Source organism: Elephantulus edwardii, unplaced genomic scaffold, assembly GCF_000299155.1.
Source record: "Elephantulus edwardii isolate Elephantulus edwardi_28Jun2011 unplaced genomic scaffold, EleEdw1.0 scaffold00093, whole genome shotgun sequence".
NCBI lineage: Eukaryota > Metazoa > Chordata > Mammalia > Macroscelidea > Macroscelididae > Elephantulus > Elephantulus edwardii.
In genome coordinates this window covers 7,081,226-7,101,930 of record NW_006399843.1, presented here as the reverse complement: position 1 = coordinate 7,101,930, position 20,705 = coordinate 7,081,226, and the positions used below count along the sequence as shown (strand labels likewise).

Here is a 20,705-nt window from a genome sequence, read left to right as displayed (position 1 = left end):
TCCAAGACATATCTATTTCCTTGGCAGTCCATGGGATATTCAGTACTCTTCTCTAGCACCACAATTCAAAGGCATCAATCTGTCATTCTTTCTCATTGCCCACCTCTCCAATGCATAGCAGGTGATTGAGGAGACCATGCCGTGAATTAGGCACACCTTAGTCCTCAAACTGGCATCATTGCTCTTCAGAACTCTTGAGAGGTCCCTGAAAATGGACTTTCCCAATGCAATACATCTCCTGAGTTCAAGGCTGATATGAAGGGTGTAGAAGATACTAAAAATTTATAGTGCATGCAACAATGATTTTAGTATACCAATGACCTTGACAATGGGACAGAATGAATTGGAATTTTTTTCTGTGTTTATGAGGTCATCAGGAGTCACTGATAACTCAGGGGTAACTACCTCATAAACTACCTCATAGAGAGCAACATTCAGGAGAGTTAAAAGGAGGAGTGTAGATGAATGACATCCATGATTTTGGTGTGGGTAGATCTAGTGGTTGAAGGTGCTATCTACTCCTGTGAATTCAATGTGGCAATGAAAAATCCTCATGCTGAGAAGGCAAAAATTCCAGCTATATCATATTTGAGACTTTTGTAAGACAAATAAGAGAAGAAGTTGAGTAGGCAGCAGGATGTGAGTCTGGAGCTGAGAGGGTATACTTGGGCTGAGGTCTAAAATTTTGGCATTGTTAGATATGATGCTATTGAAAACGATGGGAATGAATGAGATTATTTAGAGACAAAAGCCCCATAAATGTTTACTGAATGAATCAATAGCTGCCACGAGAGTGTGGGAATGCCAGAGGAGGAGCAGGGCTGGCAAGTGGGAGGGGAGAAACAATCAGCATAGCTGGAAGTTCCTGCTCCTCCTTCAGTCAGGAGGTGAATCATCCGGGCCTTGCCAGCCTCTTAGGAGCCCAAGCAATTGCACTGTAGAAGATTAGCTGGCATGGCCATAGAGGGTGAGAAGCAAGGAGTATTACTGATGGGAACACAGAGGACACAAAGTTCAAGTTCAAGGTGTATAGAGGAGCATCTCAAGAAAGGACCAAGAAGGAATCGTCAAGAGAAGAGAGCATTTTTTTGCCCCCCAGGAGTTTTCTATCATCATTGTCCACCATTACAGAGAATCAGGGTCAGGTCTGACTTGTTGGAGAGCAGGATCCTTGAAAGTGGTGGGAAGAGCTTACTGGGTAGTAACTAAAACTGAGCAGCACAGGAGGGGAAGGGTCGTGATCCTTTCAAAAGGCTTCCTGGCGATGAAAAAACAAGACTGTGTGGTGGTGGCCTGATTTAAAAAAAAATCTGCTTTAGTATGAGGGAGGATTGATTTATTGATTGAGGGTATATGAGATGGGGAGAAAATAATTGTTGTATTAGCAGGTGGCATCAGATTCTCTTTAGGGACAAGACTGCTGTTGTTTAGGAAAACACTTTGGCAGGGTGTCTGAATGCGAAAGATGAAGCCACAAGTCTCGTCTAGAAAGACATGGAAAAAATGAGGAAATAACCGAACTTGCTCTGCATAAGAAAGTGATAGGAATTTGTGCACTGGGAGGAGAAGAGAGAGAAGAGGAAATATAATGAAAAAGGAAAGGAGACAGTAGAAAAAACCAGGGTGCAGCAAGCTGAAATTTGCAGTGAAGGTAGAGAGGAAATTCCGGGCAGAGTGATGAGTGCTGAATGCTTAGAGATAGAAGGAATCTATCAGAACGGGTGAGGGGCTTTGGTGGTTCAGTAGAAAAACTCTTGCTTTCTACAAAGGAGCCTTGGGTTAGCTTCCCAGACAGTTTACTCATGTGCTGCCCCCATTCCTCTATCAGGGGAGGCTTGCATATTGCTAGGATGCTTGCTAGTTCTCACTGGAGCTACGAGACTAGGAAGAAAGGAATGGTGATCTACTGAGAACCAGCCAAGAAAGCCTGGATCACAGTGCTCTAATCAAAAGCCAGTCTTGGGGATGGTGCAGGACCTCCATGCACTATTTTATTTCCTTGGCATGGGGTTGCCATGAGGCAGGCACTGACTTCCCGGAAGCTAATAACAACAACCATCAATAACAACCAATTAAGATTACTGGGGATACAATGGTGCAAATTATTTCTGTTTCCTGCCATTTCATTTAAAAGCCTGATATCTCCATGAGTAATGGAGGATGAGGAATATTTGGGAGAATGAAGGAATCAAATGGTAGCTATTGGTAAATTGCATGGAGTGCGGAAGGGATAGGCTTTTGACAATAAAATGAGCCCAAACTGAACTCATTCTGAGAAAACAAGAACCCCAAAGCTAAAAGCAAAAAGAATAAGTATAAATACCTCCTTAAAGTGAGTCTAGAAGGATTTGGGTATCTCTGAGTGGTGAGAACACAGGCCAATTGCATTTGAATCTCCAAGGAACAGTTGACTCCAGCTGACATTTTATTTTTGCATACCATGAACAAGAAACGGCCTGCTATCACATCTAACATTTGCCATCTATTCCTCCTTCCAAAGTGGAGGCTACAAAGTAAGCATGACACATTAGCTTCTATTTTGAGATAGCAGCAGACTGTCACTCAGAGAGGTTAAACAACATGTCCAGGGTCACACAGCTTGCATTAGTGAAATGATGATTCAAAGTTGGATTTCTCTGACACTGATGGTTTCTTATTTCATCAAATGGACCCTATTTGTGGGCCAGTTCCAGGGGAAGGATGGTGGTGGAAAAAACTTAAAACATCAATAGACAGAAAGACAGGAACTAGGAATCAGAGGAAAAAGAGGAGAGGGGAAAAAGATAAGTTTGGGAGGAGGTCTGTGATGAAGTGAAGTTATTTCCCTATCCTTTCCCCACCCCTACCTTCCTTCCATCTGCTTTGGAGATTCTGAGACAGGCACCATGCTGCTGGGCAAAAAATGAGAGCAATTAGTGGGCTCTCCCTCCCCTGTTTAATTTTGGATGCCTAGCCCCTTTATAGAGTAGTTACTTTCTATTTGGCTGAGCAGATATGAGCAATGTTAATTCTATAATTGGGCCGACCACCCTGGGTGCTTGATACGAGTTAGGTGCCAAACAACGTTGTTCCAATGAAAATAGCCTCGCCTTAAAGCTATCAGTGCCCATTTGTAGGCCCTTAGGCCTTTCCATGCTTCAAATAGGCTTAAACCACACACTTAGAATATCACAGCAGGGCCCTGGGCTCCCTAAACACTTTGTTTTTGCCCAGGATTACTCTAGGTTATGCTCTGGCTTATTTATGCTAAATGATGATTCCCCTGTGCCGGAAAGTGAAAGCAGGGCCTCGATTCATAAATCTGCTGTTTTGTGTTCTTCCCTACAGTTTTCAGGCTCTTAGCAATCATTGATGTGCTGTGTGCTTTGTGTGGATGTGTTTTGGAAACAGCACCATGGTGCACAGGATGGTATTCTGAGCTGTGACCTGGGAAGCCTGCCTTATAGTCTGAGTTTGCTATGAAATAGCTGGTCAAGGTATTTTGTTCCTTTGGACTTCTTTTTTCTCATTTACAGAGTAAGGAGCTCAGGCAAAATAAAAACTGAAAGAAAATTGAAACTCTCATTGCTGTCAAGTCAAAACTAACTTCTAGCTGTGCCTCCACTGGGTTTGCAGAGGCTGTAATTCATATGCGAGGAGATGGCACCCCTTTCTCCTGCAGAGCTGGTGGTGGATTAAAACCACCAGAGACATGCTGCCTTTGGTGGATTGGATGGATTAGAGAAGACAAATAAACCTGCTCAAAATCATTCTCACTGCTGCACCTGAGGTAGCCCTCCCTGATGGCTAGGTAGGATTTAGCATCATGGAATGACATCTCTTTTTGCCACTCAGAGCAGAAAAGTTCTATCCTGGGAGTTGGGATGGTTTCCCTGCTTCAAGGAAGGACAACATCAAACCCAACTTAGACACATAGAGACCCATCTGCATCCTAATTTTATCCCAGGCACTATCCTCTTCTTTGAATCTTTGTGGGAATTTTATAGTCTGTCCTGCAGAAAATCTTTAGGATTTCATTTCAAACTTTCCTCTTAAAATGCTAGGGAGTTCTCATGACCTAGTGCATAGGTAGTTGTGCTGCTAACACAAAGGTTGGCAGTTTAAATACACCAGCTGCTCCTCAGTGAGAAAGATGGACAGTTTCTTCTCACACAGTTTATAGCCTCTGAAGAACCGCTGAGTCAAATGTTTAGTTCTGACTCAACAGTTATGAATTGGCTCTGACTAAATGACAATGAGTTTGAGTTTTAAGTGAAATATTAGCTTTTGTGTCTACTTTTCTGCTGAAGAAGAAAAATGTTAAATTTTATGGTTTAAGCTAGCAAGTGACCTCAAGTTTATCAACAGATTACTATTAAACAAAACTGAAAACCAAACATGTTGTCACCAATTCAATGACAATTCATAGCAACTCAATGGAACAGAGTAGAACTACTGTGTAGAGTTTCTAAGGTATAACATTTATGGAAGTCGACCACCAGCTCTTTCTCCCATGGAAGCCCTGATGGTTTTAAACAAAAGGGCTTCCAGTTTGCAATGGCAGTGCCATCATAAATTCACTATTAGCAATAACCAGCAATTATTGAAGATTTATTATGCAGTGATTCACTGCCTCTGAAAACCCGCTGGAGGGTCAGCAACAAGTTGGTCCCAACTCATTGGCACATAATCACAACAACATGCTAGAAACTTGGCATGCTGACACTCCAGTGGGTTTTCAGAGGCACTTAATCAAACAGGAGGAGTTTGCTCATCTTTCTCCCATGGAGCAGCTGGTGGATTTGAACCACATACCCTCGAGATTATAACACAGCTTAATGCCACTAGGCCACCAGAGCTCAAAATTCAGCTATAATTTGCCCTGGTGGCTTAGTGGTAAGGAATTGCACTGCCAACCCAAATGTATATGGTTCAAATCTACCAGTGGCTTTGTGGGAGAAAAATGGGAAACCTCCTCTCACATGATTTATTGCCTCTACAAACTACCTGGAGGGTCAGCTGTGGGTTAGTTCCAACTCAATGATACACAGAAACAACAATGACCTTGGTTTTGTTATATTTCAGAAACTATTTTTCTTCCACTCCACACACCTAGCAAAAATTAACCTATTGTCTTTGCCACTATACAGGAATTCTTGATAATTTCAAGGGAAGATCCCATAACCATGCAGTAACCTTAACTTGTTGTACAGTCTGCAGAACAGATCATCTGGGAGACTGGGCTATAGGGGGAAGAATGTGGCATCAAAATTGGAGGAAGACTCATCAACGATCTGCATTATACAAATGACACAACCTTACTTGCTGAAACTGAGAAGGACCTGAAGTGCTTGTTGCAGGTCAAGGACTACAGCCTTCAATATGGATTGAAGCACAACATTAAGAAAAGAAGGATTCTCAACACTGGGCCAATTGGCTGCATCATGATGGCTGGTGAAGAGATTGAGATTGTTAACAGCTTTAGTTTGCTTGCCTCCACAAGCAACACTCTTGGCACCAGCAGCCAGGAAATAAAGAGATTAATTGCATTGGAAAAGTTGGCTGTCAGGGACCTCTCCAGAGTATTGAAAAGAAACAATGACAGTCTGGAGACTAAGGTGCACCTGATCCAAGCCATAGTCTTCACAATTGCTTGCTATGCATCATAGAGATGGACAATGACTAAGAATGATTGAAAGAGAATTAATTGATGTCTTAGAGTTGTGATGCTGGAGAAGAGTGTTGAATATACCATATACAGGTTTATCCTAGAGAGGGTGAAGCCAGTCTCCTCCTTGGAGGCAAGGATTCTGAGGCTTTGTCTGACATACCCTGGACATGCTGCAAGGACGGGACCAGTCCTTGCAGAGGGTCGTCGTCCTTGGAAGGGTGGAGGGATGGAGAAAAAGAGGGAGACCATCAATGAGATGGATTGATACAGTGACTGGGATAATGAGAGTAGATGTGTCAGTGACAATGAAGTTGGCACAGGATAGAGTAGGTTTCAGAGCTGTTGTACATAGGGTTGCTATGAGTTACAAGTGACTCAAGTACATAACAACAACAACAATTTTCCAACTATGTTAGCATCAGACACTTTCTCTCCCTTATCCTCAATTCCAGCACGCTTCCTAGCTTTTAAAGCATCCTTGCAAAACTCTATTTTCATGCTCTAGAAAGAAGTTTTCATCCATTACTTCATTAGGAAAATGACAAAATGGAAGTAATAGAACATTGTCTCCCAGATACACAATCCACTCAACAGTGCAATCCTTAAGAGTTCTACTGCTAACCAAAATGTACCAGTGTTTCAATGAGAGAAAGGATAAAAAAATTATCGCCTAGGAAATGTTGTGGCTGGTCTACACTGTCATATAAGGGTTCTCTGAGTCAATAGAACACAAGGACATAGTCTCTCTCCCAGTCCATTCTCATTATCAGAAGAAGAATCTTTCTTCTTATTCAAAGTCCACCTCTCACCACACTCCCAACTCTTTCTCCTTAATTCTGTCTCAGACCCTGTTATTCCTTCTCTCTCCTACTCACCTGTTTCATTTTACTTGCCTCTTCTTCCTATGAAATGTCTGAGATACTCTCTTTTTTTTTTTTGAAAAAAAATTATTTTTATTGGAACTCATCTGAACATCAGATATACCTAGTGTTGGTTAGCAAGAACCGTTTGTACATTTGATATTGATGGTGCCAAAACCAAAGCAGTGACTGGACATGATGGGGAGAGAAGATGTTGAGAACAAAGACCTGATTTTAGAAAGGAAAATAAAAGCCGGTCAGATTTGGTGAGGATGCAAAACCTGGTACAACAAAATCCTTTTACAAAATATAAATTTCTTAAGAAAACCTGGAAGGATAAATTGAGAAAAGGAAGCCAGCAAGGAGGAGACAGGAAGAAGGGGAGAAGAGAAAGACAGGAGATGAGAGAGAGGAAGAAGAAAATAGAGTTGAGTACAATGAAGGTGCAGAAGCTACCCTGCCCGATGGCATTAAAGCCTGGCTGTGCCACCTCATCATAAACAAAGCGTGCTGCGGTACAGTGGTCTCCCTCGCGTCCGTGTGATTTTAAAGAGGTAAATAAAGAAGCTCCCTGGGAGGGGGGATATGAGGTTGCTCAAATACCCAACAAGGAAAATTAAAAACAAAACAAAAACCACACCCCACAGTCTCATTTCCGATGTTCACTGTTTAAAAAAAGGAGTCAATCCATCTGACAGCAAGAGGAGTGGGACGGGGAGAGAGGCCGTTGGGTTTCAGACAGCCCGACTCCTCTGGAGGGGCAGGGTTGGGGAGGGGAGAGACATGGAATGGGCTCCTGGTTGACAGAAGGGAGAGAGAAAAGAGCAGAGAAGAGGGGCAATTAAAACACTGGCGTCTATTCTAGTTACTGTGTTAAAAAAGCCACATGCACAGCAGGCCCCCGGGGGCTGAGGGCCACACTGTTTCTTGTGTGGCCGCAGTGGACACTAGCTGCTGGCCTCGTCCCATTCTTTCACAGGTCACAGCGGAGCCGTCCAGGTGCTACGGTGGCGGCGGGACCTTCGGCCAGTCGACTATGTCAGCTTCTTGGCTTTGTTGTACAGGGAATCCACTACTTTGCTCATGTTCTGAATTGTTTCCAGAGCAGCTTCGTAAGTTTTATCTACTGGGGGTTCATCAAAAATAATAAGGACGCCCTCCCCCTGGTCCAAGATCTCATGAAATTTCTTGTCAAGAATCATCTGTGATAATTTCCTTTCCACGTCGGCCTTGGAGAGTTTGATGAGGCTAGATATGTGTTCGATCTGTACTCGGGAAAAAGGCTCAATGACTCGGATCAGGTCCTGTTCCAGTAAGTTGTCATACAGCTTGGCCAGGTGCGTGCTGATGATCGGGTCGTAGCGGAGCTCAGCCCGGTAATCTGTCAGGGCCTTTTCAAAATCTGCCAGTGATCTGTTCTTGCTAGCCGGAGCCACACATTTGAATGCTTCTGTCTGCCTCCCAGCATACCGAAGTGCAAGCTTCCCGCTCACCAAAGCCTGGACATCTTCTGGGGTGTCGAGCATGATTTTGCACAGCAACATGTACTTCAGAGATGTGATGGCCTTGGGACTATCAGTAGTCATAACCCTCAAATGCCTCATAGAAATATGAGTACGCAGTTTTCCAGTCCTTCTTCTCTGCTGCATGGATAATACCTGACTGCATGTCCAAGGTGGCCTGCAATTTAGGGGGGCAGTAGATGGCATTTGCTGTGGTTCGAGCAGAGGTTAAGGCAGCTCGGGCTTTCGGCAGGTTGCTCAAGGCATGGTAGGTTTTGCTTTCTAAAAGCTGTACTTCCACTAGGAGGGCTTTGTCATCCATCTTTTTTAACTCCCGCAGCAACTGAGAACCCAAATGCAATGCTTCCTGGTACCTCTTGCTATCAAAGTACAAAGACACTAGTCTTGCCTCCAAAGCTTGGCGTAAGAAAGTTCTTTTCTCTGATTTGGCCCACTCAATGGCACTCTAAACACAACTCGACCTCTTGACCTGTAGCTGCTTCCATTTCAAGAAACAGATCAAGAAGAGACTGGACCAGTCGGGCTGCTTTACCCTTGCTGATGGAATTCAAGAAGGGTGGTACATACTTCAGGAGTCCTCCAAGCTCTGCAGCTGGTCCAGTCTTGGCCAGGAGAGACCCCAGTTCCAGGATACTCTGCTCTTTGACCTGTACTGCCTCCTCATCATTTTCTTGAATGTCACGCTTCACGATGGAGTGGAGGATGTCGATGGAAGCCTCCCAGTCGGTGCTGAGTAGAGACTGGGCTCTCTGGAACTCTACCACCACCGCCGCCGCCATCTTACCGCTCTCACACCGTCCCCGGCCAGGGCCGCCGACTGAGATACTATCTTTTTAAACAACTCTCCATTGATCCTACATTTGTGTGTGTGTGTGTGTACCGTCAAATCAGATCTGACTGGTACAGGAGGAGATTATCCCTCCTTCCCCAGCAGAGCATCTGGTGGATTCGAACCTTGCGCCTCTGGGATTGTAGTTGCAGCTCCTTGCCACTAGGCCACCAGAGCTCACCTCTGTACATAGGGTCGCTATGAGTCGCAGGTGACTCGACGGCACATAACAACAACAATATAACCATTGATCCTAGGTCCCTTAGTTTTCTTTTCTTTCTTAGACTATTTACTTGAAAGATCAATCTGCCATACCTTATCTAACATCTTACTTACTCCTTCCATTGGGAGCTGGATTATCTCGTCTCCTTCCCTTACTCCATGGTTGCAAAACAGTTTCGCCAAAGTTCACTGAAGATTAAATCAGAGGTAGGGGGACATTATTTAGCACCTCTTTTTATGGACTTTTCTATATCATTAGATATAATCATCATAATCTTCTTGAAAGTTTGTTTCCTTATTTTCTTGTTTTCTGTTCCACTTTATATTTCTGAATGCTCATCCTATTTAGATGGTTGGGTTTTGTTGGTCAGTGTGTTTTGTTGTTTTGTTTTTTTGAACATTTTATAGCTTCTGTGTGAAGGAGCTCGATTTGTGGTTGGTATTGTTGTTGTTTTAATACAATGACGTCTAACCTCTATTGAGATGTTCATAGTACTTCGGAGTCAGTAAGTCCAAAGCCTGAGGGGCTTTATTCTTCTCTTGAGGTGCATCCTTTATCCACTTTAACTCTAGCACTACCCAGCCTGGTGAGTAAAGAGTTACGCTAATAACTCAGAGGCACAGGGTTCAAATCCATCAGCTACTCTGTGGGAGAAAGATGGGTAATCTCTTGCGAGGTTTACAGCTTCTGATAACCCACTGGAGAGTCACCTATGAGTTGATTTCAACTCGATGGCACGTAATAACGACAATAACAACTCTATCTCCAGAATTTTCTACATAGTCAGTACCACACTTAGCCTCGCACTCCGGCTTGAGATCTTGCAGTGACTTTGAAGCCCTTCTTCTTACCCTTCACTTTCAGACAACCTCAGATACTGTTCCAATTTTCACCTTAACAGTTTCTCACATTTGACCCCCTCCTTCTTATGCCTCAGTTTAGGCACCAGTATTCTCTCACATGGAATGTTCAACCCCCTAATTATTCCCTTATCTTCAGTCTCACCACTTTCCAATCCATTTCTACTCTGCAGCCACATTGACCTTTAAAGTGCAAATCTGCCTGTGTTCCTCTCCTTCTTAAAATCCTTCAGTGCCTATACTGCTTAGCAGATAAAGAACACTTGTCAGAGTGTGGTGAGCAGGAGGGCATAAAGGTGATGAAGAAGAAGCTAGAACTCTCTGCTTGAGTTTAAATTCCAACTTTATAATCTGTGATTTGGGGAAATTTCTTAAACTCAATTCTCTTCAGTTATGTTTTATGTGTAACTGGGATAATTTAAAGTTCTTACGAGAATTAAATAAACTATACAAGGCTCCTTATACTGTGCTGGATATAGATATAGGAAGAGTATTATTACTACTGTTTTTTGTACTGTTATTATTATGCTTTTGCTCATACACTTCCTTGCTTCCTCTCCTCTACCTCCGTTTCTCTCTCTCTCTCTCTCTCTCTCATACACACACACATACACACTTCACCTTCACTAGGCTTGAACCCCTAAAACCAACTGAAACCCCTTCTCTGGATTCTCATAGCAACCTGTGCTTACTTCTGTTTTAGTATTCTCATTCAGTAGCTAATTGCTCAGTTTGGAAGGAGGCGTGGCATCCATTTCCGTAATAGCTTGCCTCCTGAAACCCTATGAACCTGGAGAGAGGATGAGAGACACCCAAGCGTTGAGGACTCTCCTTCATAGGGTCGCTATGAGTCGCCTGTGACTTGACGGCACTTAACAACAACAACTAATTGCTCAGTTGTTTGAAATTTTACTCTGTGAACTGTGTGTAAGAGATTAGTGTCATTTTTGGTCTAGAAACACTGCTCAGTGTGGTTGAGTAAAAAAATATCTGAATGAATTTTAAAATGCATCTATAATTGCTGGCTAGTGAGAAAGAAATATCACACATTTCCATATTTTCCGTACATTCATTCCCTCTTCCGTAGGACCGGGCCTTCATCATTGACAGACCTCCTCTTGCATCTTGAAAGTGGGCATGAATCGGGGAGCTCTGGTGACCTAGTGGCAAGAAGATGCACTGCAATCCAAGAGGCTCAAGGTTCAAATCCACCAGACGCTCTGCTGAAGAAGGAGGGGCAATCTCCTCCTGTACAGTCAGATCCAATTTGACAGTACACGCACAAAAAATCATAATAAAATATAAAAAGAAAATAAAAAAAAGAAAGTGGGCATGAACCAATGTACAATTCTCCTGAAGGTGAGTAGCCCTGGTAACTCCAGTGAGTATAGATTAGATGTCGATGGGTTAACTATTAAGTCAAAGAAAACGTGGCTCAGAGGGAAGGAGGAAGGTTGGGGTGGGGGGAGAAGAAAGAAATATAAGTGGCCCTCTGAAAATGATTTAGAATTTGTTTCAAAACTAATCACTCAAAAAAATATTAACTTTTCTCTGCCAATCTAGCCAATCTGCTCTCTCCATTAAATTTACACAGACAATCCAAACACGAGTAGGTCTTGGAGTTTTACAATAAAATGGTAGATTCAAAGGCTGAGAAGAGCTAATCATTTTCTATTAGTTTCAGACTCCACTGAGTTTTATTTGGTCTAGATTATCTGAATCTTTATTACGCGAACTGGGATTGGCAGCAACAACTACAGGAGGGGCAGCCTTTGTGGGGGAGCGCAATTATACAGCAGTGTCCCCTGGTGCATGTAGATGTGTTCCTGGATGCCTGTGCACCTGGGTGGCCCGCTGAGGCTCTGGGTAGGGAATGTAGCATGAACAAGCAATGAAGTGAGAGAGGGAGCTGAAGCTTTCCAAGGTGCAGGGCCTCCCACCAGAACAGGGGCAGCTTCTCTCTTTCCACTCTTTTCTCCTAGCGCTGCTCCTGAGAGGCTTGCTTGCCTGGAGGTAATTTTATTTAATCTTGGCAATCTTCCGGGATAGACTTAAGTAAACAAGGATCAAGCCACTCACAACCTTAATTAGTCGACACATAAATAATGGATTGCCGGATTAGTTGAGAACATACAGGAGGGATGTGAGAGCAATAAAACCAACTTTCCTTAAGTGGTCCCTTCCCTCAAAGAGCTCCTCTTTCTCCAGGCAGGTGTCGGTGTAAGATGCCGTGGAGACAGTCAAGCAGTCCATTTCTCATTCATGTATTCATCCATTTGTTTATTCATTCATCCCACAGATTCTTACAAAACCCTTCTGAAAACAAGACAGGATGCTAGATGTTAAAGGGGAAGGTGAAGAGGGAACAAACAAGACCTCGGTCTTTTGCTCTTTCACAGCTACAGTGTCATGGTAGTGGTGCCATGGAGTTAGTTTCAACCTGGAGTTGCAGTACGTTACGTATTGGTGGACATTCAGATGGTAAGACAAACATGGCAAGTCCTTCCTTTACACAGGAAGTGATCCTAAATATTTTTATATTAAAGCAAATATCCTAACTGGAAAATTCTATAGTTAAAATTAAGACTTCAAGGAAATTTTCTGAAACTTGGTGACATACTTGTATTTATTCTTCTCTGTCCTTCACAGTATGTCTGGCGGAAAGTTGGGGAAGAGCTACTTCTAATTAGTTATTAAGTGGCCTGACCACTTCCCTCCTTGGGTTCCCATATATGGTTTACTAGTTATTCTTCTATTTTTACAATAATGGTCTTAAGCAGTGTTTGTCCTTATGAGATTGAGTTAGTTCACTCAGCATAATGCTCTCCAGCCTGCCCCAAGTTATGCAGTACTTTTCTAAATAGTTGCTCCTGAGTGCTGCACAGTATTCCATTGTGTGGATATGCCACAATTTCTCAATCCATTCATTTGTGGATGGACATTTGGGCTATTCCCACACTTGTTCTTGCAATGGTGAATAATGCTGCTGTGAACACTTGTGTACAAATCTCTGCTTGTGTCTCAGTTCTAATTTCTTTAGGGTATATTCCTAGTAGTGGAATAGCTGGGTCATATGGAGTTTCTATGGTCACGTTTTTGAGGAAATGCTAAACTGTCTTCCAGAGTGGTTGTGCCATTTTGCAATCCCACCAAAAGTGTATGAGAGTTCCCACCTCTCCACATCCTTTCTAACAGAGCAGAGGGGTGAGGATGAGTACTGGCAAAACAACAGGGTTGCACAGTTTGGTGGGTGGAGGGAGAGGGGGGAGCAACTAGGAAGGACCCCGGTAAAAAGTCAGGGTAATGATGGGCAAGATCCAATAGTGATTATTTTATAAAACACAGTGCATGAGAATGGTTGTATGAAACACAATATAAATGAAGAATTGTATGAAACATAATGTATATGAGCTTTGTACGCAAACCAATAAGAATTTTTTTTAAGTGGCCTGGATTGATGTTCAAGGGATCTGAGGGTGGCATAAACAGTTAAACACGGAATTATTAACTGAAAGGTTTGCAGTTGAACTCCACTCAGAGGTGCCTCTGCGTCTGAAAGGTCCCCCTTTTGGAAATCCTATGGTGCAGTTCTGCTCTGCACACTTTGGATCACCTTGAATTGATTCATCAAAAACAGGTTTGGCTTTTGCTTTTGGAGATGAAGCACCATACTCAAGATTTTCCACAGTCTACGTATTGCCATGGGAAAGTCTGCTGTTAGGGACATCTCCAGGGTACTGAAAAGCAATGGTGTCACCCTGGAGACTAAGGTGCGTATGATATAGGCTATGGTCTTTGCAATCACTTGTTATGCATCAGAGAGTTGGACAAGGACCAAGGAGGATAGAAGGAGAATTGATGCCTTTGAGCTGTGGTGCTGGAGAAGAGTATTGAATGTACCATGGGCTGCCAAGAATACAAACAGATTCATCCTGGAGAGGGTTAGACCAGGCTGCTCCTTGGAGGCAAGGATTCTGAGGCTTCGTCTGACATAATTTGGACATGTTGTAAGGAGGGACAGGTCCTTGGAGAGGGACATCATGCTTGGGAGGGTGGAGGGATAGCGCAAAAGGGGAAGACCCTCTATGAGGTGGATTGATTGAGTGACTGGGGTAATCAGGATGGGTGTGTCAGAGGCAGTGCTACTGGCGCAGGATAGAGCAGGATTTAGGGCTGTTGTACATAGGGTTGCTATGAGTCACAAGGGACTCGATGGCCACATAACAACAACAACAACAACAACTCTAATTTAATGGTTTGTTAACTATTAAGAATAGGTGGGTGGTGGTTGTGTACTATTGAGTTGGAGATGACTCATAGCTTGACCCTCTGGCAGGTTTTCAGAGACTGTTAAATCACACGGGAGGAGATTGCCCATCCTTCTCCCAAATAGCTGTTAAGAGTAGCTGGATGGAGGTGGTATGTCTCTGTGCACCTGCATGTTGTTATGTGTCATCGAATTGCTTGTGACCCATAGCAACCCTATGCACAACAGCCCTGAAACCTGCTCTATCCTGTGTCAACCTCACTGTCTCTGATCTACCTGCTCTCACTACCTCAATCACCAAATCAATCCATCTCATCAAGGGTCTTCCTCTCCTGCGCTGTCCCCCCCACCCTCCCAAACATGATGTCCCTCTTCAAGGACTGGTGCCTCTTTGCAACATGTCCAAAGTATGTCAGGCTAAACCTCAGAATCCTTGCCTCCAAGGAGCAGCCAACTTCACCCTCTCTAGGACGAACTTTTCTGCTCTCCTGGCAGTCCGTGGTATATTCAGACTCTTCTCCAGCACCACAGCTCAGAGACATCAATTCTCTTTCTATCATCACTAGGTATCCTCGTTAAGAAAGGACAAGACATTCAGAAGACTCAATTATGGAAAATTGTTCTAGTTGATCAACTTGTATTTTTCTGGTACCTCATTATGCCATGATTTATGCATCTCTGTGGCTTTGGTCTGCTTCTTAAATACCATCAAGTAGAAAAGACATGTAGTTGACTCTCCAGTGGATTTTCAGAGGCTGTAAAACACATGTGAGGAGATAGTCAATTTTTCTCTCAGCTAACAGGTTGTAAACAAGCCTGGCATAGAGAAGGTGAAGCCAAGCTGCTCCTAAGAGATTGGGATTTTGAAGCTCCGTCTCACATACTTTGGGCATGTGGCCAGTCCTTGGAAAAGGACATCATGTTTGGAATGGCAGAGGGACAGTGCAGGAGGGGAAGACCTAGGATGAGATGGATTGACTCAGTGACTGGAGAAATGGGATTAAGTTTGTCAGAGACAATGAGATTGGCTCAGGATAGGGCAGGTTTCAGAGCTAATGTACTATGAGTTACAGGTGACTCCACGGCACATAATAATAATCAGTTGCAGCAATAGGCTCAAGTATATCAGAGGTGATGAGGATGGTATACGATAGGACAGAGTTCAGATCCTTTGTTCGTAGGGTGACTATGATTCATGCTTTATGTGATGGCACCTAACAACAGCAACAACTATGGATCTGAACTGTCTTTGGGTTGGCAGTGCACTAACTCCCTTACCTATGAGGCCACTTGAATTCCTGGGCTTTACACAAACTGCAGTCTATCCCTGGGAGACAGCTCATTTTCTTTTTTTCTTCCAGTCTTTGCTTTTTCTTTATCTCACATTTTCATGTAGTTCACAGATGTCTCTCTGAGGTTTCTCCTGACACCTAGGTAAAACTAAGAGCTCACTTTTCTGTGCACCCACACCCCCAACTCTTCCTTCATATGTTCTTTATTTAATATGTAGCATGCTCTGTATGTCTGTATTTCTTGGCCAAGCAACTTTGAGCTCCTTACAGACAGAAATAATATCTAATTCGTTTTAAGACAGCCCTCTGCACTCCCAACTTGCCCACCCTGCTTTTCGCACAGCTGAACCTTTGAGACCATTTGGTTCAGTGATTAATTGTTGGAACAATTTGTCAGTTATACAAATAAATACACACAAATTGAGCTTCGGACCAAGCACACTCTGGCCCTGTCTAGGTAGGGTTAGGATTCTCAAGGACAGTGGTCCCTGTCTGGCTCTGTTGTTGTTAGGTGTGTCCAGTCAACCATCATTCATAGCAACTTTGTGAATGACAAAAAGCTACACCTTGTGGTATCCTGCCCCACCCTCATTTTCTCTGATATGATATAATTGTTACAGACACTGTGCTAATCCTTTTTTGAGGGTCTTCCTCTCTTTCTCTGAGCACCTATCTTTGTCAGTATGGTATCTTTTTCCAAGGACTGCCTTCCCTGACTACATGCTCAAAGTATACTAGCTCTTGGGCTCACGCTTTTCCTAGTCGGGATATGCTTCCGGAATAAGCAAGGCCCTTCTCATTGTCATCTAAAAGAACTGGATGGACATGCGCATGGAGTGTCTGGACACTAAACAAGTTTGGCTGGTAACCAGAAGTTTGGTTGTTGGTGTCTACCTGGACCTCAGAAGAGAGGATTGGAAATGCATTGAAAAGTCTAAGAAGTAGAGTTCTCTGATACACAAGGGCTCGCCATGAGTCAGAATCAACATGAGGTAATTTAGGGGTTAGTGGTAGAACACAGCTTGCTCTGTTCACTAAGAAAGCGAGCTGTCTGCCTCCAAAGTCACACAGGTACACAATGTGGGCGGGGCTGACTGAGGAGCAGGTTGAGCATGTCCTCCCAGGTAGGTCTCTCCCAGCTACAGAAGAACCCTCCTCCATCTGCCCTAGAGCCCAAGATGCCACCACTGAAGAGCTGCTTGATGCTAAAGGTTTTTCACTATGAAGAATTTCTCGATTAAAATGGATATATTCCTGAAGAGGGGAGAACTTGAGTCTTTTTAAACTACCATGTTGCTGAAGATTCAATGATAGCAGGGCTGCGATCAGTGGCCCTTAAAGGAAGGGGGCAAAAGGTAGGAGCAATTCTGTTGAAAAGAAAGAACTAGGCTATGTTCGCCAAATCGTGTTAGCACTTCTAAAAGCCCTCTGCTTGCATTGTCTGTATCCTTGGCTGGCTGCTATGCAACATAATTGGGGTTAATGCCAGAGCTTCCAGTGTTTCTACGAGGGCGGAGAAAAGCATGGTGAACGCAGGTATCACTCTCTTGTATAATCCTGTCTTTTTCATGGAAGATGGAGGCTTCCACCTCTCAGAATTCTGGACCCAAAAACCATGAAAATGAGGTCAGAAGAATTTTTTGTATCCTTGCAAAACAAACCTTATAGAAAAATTTCTAGAAAAAGCCATATAGTAAAATTTCTAATATTGGTAAATACCACATGAAGTCTCAGGTTTGGGGAGTATAGGAAAAGAACTGGGGAAGACAGTCATTCGTTGCTGAAGACGCTGATCCGACTCATTTCTGACTCTCATGTGGGTTTCCAGAGGATGTAGATCACACGGGAGGGGATTGTCCATCTTTCCCCTTTGGGACTGCTGGTGGATTTGAACCACCTACATTTGGGTTGACAATGCAACTCCTTGCCTGCTAGGGAATCTAAATACAGGGCTGTGTTTATATGATGATTTTCCACCCCAGCTGCCAGCCTTATTAGTTTTAAAAATTGCTTTAATATCTGTACACATACGGTTAAGAAAAGTCTCACATGTAATTGGAACCCTTAGAACTTGATGGTGCTTTGGAGATCAACCAGTTTAACCTTCATTTCAGAGAGGTGAAGTAAAATGTCTCTTCTGAGTGCCAAGTAACAGTCTCAACACACTTATGGTTGATATGTGGGATTTTATTATAGAAATCCAGGGGAAAACAACAAACAACACAAACAATATTTACCAACCACAATGAAACATGTAATTCCCTGAATTGGGGTTACAGAGGTTTGCAGCCTAGTTATATGAGACTCCTTAAAGAGTTCAAGTCCACACTCTATTCCTTCAAAGACTGTCTTATAGGTGAGCTCTCCAGTGTGGAAGCCTTGACCCTGGCAACAGCAACAAGGATGGCAAAGCTGTTCTTGTCTCAAAAAGGAAGCTGTGATATCAAGACCTCAGACATTATAGAAGTCCTGAGTGGACCAAGTCCTCACTGTAGTAAACAAAGCATGACTGTAGACTCAGTCACTCAATGGGTGCTCAGGTCAGGGATGCCTGGCTTGCCTGCCAGGCAGCACCTCTACCAATGTGCAGTAGTGTCTCTCTCTCAGTGTTTTGTGGGTTTTTTTTTTACATTCTCTCTGTACTTCTCTGTCCACACAGTTCTTTTTTTGATTATGTATCTCAAAATCGGTTCATCTATTTTACCTTCTTGTTTACTATTTCTAAATTTATAAACTATGTTTGCAATCTGCTTATCTATTTCTGCCTGTTTGTTTACTATTCATAAGTAAAAAAAGTGTTTACATCTCTTTTTCCTTCCTATCCATAGAGCAAGGGAGCTGTGGCTCCTTAGTGGAAAAGAGTTACACTGCTAACCCAAAGGAACATGGTTCAAATCCACCAGCTACTCTGTGAGAGGAAAGATGAGAGATCTCCTCCCATGTGAATTTCTGTCTCTAAAAACTCACTGGAGAGCCAGCTATGACTTAGCTCTGACTTGATGGCACATAACAACAACATCGATATAGCAAAGAGTTCTAAAGAACTACTTGTTTTTAAGGTGTATAGTTTTGGTAGCTCTCTTGATACTCATAATGTAGTTCCAGACTACACAGTGAGTCAGTGGTCAAAGTTGAAGAGAGTGTCCATCCTACACGTCCTGACTCCCTGTTCTGGCTTTTACCAAGGAAGCAGGTCTTTACTGTTGGAGCTGAGACAAAGCTGCTACTAGCTATGAGTCAGTTCCTGCTCTTGGGTGCATAACAACAACCCTTCTACTAGCAGGGAGCAAGAGCGGGTCAATGCGGAAAGCTTGCCTTCCCTACAGTCCATGGCTGTACAATCAATTTTGACTCATGGAGTCCCTCCATCATGTTTCCGAGGGTATGATTCTTTTCAGGAGGAGACTACATCATCTTTCTCTTACGACACAGATTGTTAGATTTAAATCACTGACCTTCTGGCTAGCAACCCAACACACAATGCATTGTGCCACCATGAGTCCTGGGTTCACTTGGTTCCTTTGTACATACAGTCCCTGTAAGTGATGAGCCAACACTTCTCTCATGAATATGCACGTGCAGAACGATCAAATCAGAATCCCAGGGAGCTGACAGTCTGGTTGCTTTTGTGTTATGGACCTTGGGCTTTAAGATTATGGACTCTAGATCTATATTTTCAGGGTTATCAGCTAAGAGCCACATATATGATAACTGAAACAGGCAAAGTATGGTGTGAAGGGACAGCAAACCTTGAGAGGCCTCAGCTGGACTTAGGGTCCCCCTTTGTCGGACATACTGTTTCCAGGACAAAGGTCTTGAAGGGAGTCCCCATTCTGGGACCCTCCCTGTGGAAGATCAAGTCCTTCTGTGATGCAGGGCCTGGGGAGAGTGATATATTATTGTTTTGGTGAAGGCAGGTCACCCTAGCTCAGCAGCCCATGTGGTTGTGATCGCTCAGCGGTGCAAGAGCTGTGAGAAGTTGAGCTGTTTACACAAGGTCACTTTATTAGTCTCTCCTCCAGGTGCTTTGTGGACCCACATTTGCTTCATACTCATTGGTGTCAGGGGGCTTCAGTTCTCTGCGGTCAAGCCGCTGACGCAAAGGAGCCTCCACAGAAGACGGCAACCATGATACTCTTCACAGAGCTTCCCCCACACTCACTTGACAGCAGCTCTCATGAAACATGTTCTTTTTATGGACTAGTCAAGCAGGATTCCAGAGTTTCCTGAATGCTCAGCTACTAACCAAAAAGGTGGGGGTTTAGGTGCACCCTGAGGCACCTCAGAAGACAGGCCTGGTAACTAGCTCCCCTCAAACCAGGCCTTGAAAACCCTACTGAGTTCAGTTCTTACTCTGATACACAAGGGGTCGTCATGAGTTGTACTGGACTCAATGGCAATATTTTATTTTCTTTACATTTTTAATTGTGATTTGAGTGAAAGCTCACAGACTGAACTGGTTTTCCATCCTAAAGTTCCTACACAGTATGTTTGATGGAATTGATTACAATCCACATTGTAACAATACTCTTTCCACTTTCTTCCAGCCTGTGTGTCCCATTTCCATCCGTGTACCCCTTCCTGCCTCATGAGCCTTATTCTTTGACAAATGCCTCCCTCTTAATCTTGAATGTTTGCTTATTCTAAGGAGTGTGTTCCTCCCTGGTGCTACTGAACACCTACTCAGCATGCCTGTTATTTGGCTGAAGATTGAGTCTTGGGAGCTGATTGTAGTTGCACATGTGAAGGGTGATTAAAGGACATAATCTCAAGGCTTCCATTAACCCTTGTGAGACCAGTTCATTTCTGTGATGTTGAGTTTCGCCCTACATTATAGTGGCTCCTTTTATTGGAATCCCTTTCAGAGGGGTGAGCAGTGGTTACCAGGCATCATTTAGATCTTCTGTTCTCACGGTTGTAGATGCTGAAGTGTCCATGGCCGTGCTTGTTATTTGGACTAAGAGCCTTTGATTTCCTGCACTCTTCATTGATCCCAGTGGGAAAAGACCAGTAGTTGCACCGTGGATGGCAATGGCAACTCATTTCTAACAGAGAAGAGATCTGATCTGTGATGGTCATTTCTTTTTCTTTTTTGTCATTGCTGTTGACATATTAAAGTTTTTGTTGGTTTGTGTACAATGCTTCATATACATTTTGTTGCTTTCATTTACATTGGTTTTATATAATTATTTCTATTTTTA

General features: G+C 43.4%; 1 pseudogene; it reads right to left on the bottom strand.

The window, feature by feature from the left end:
* Window positions 1-7,544: 7,544 nt before the first annotated feature.
* LOC102847741 lies at window positions 7,545-8,812 on the bottom strand (annotated as a pseudogene).
* Window positions 8,813-20,705: the final 11,893 nt, after the last annotated feature.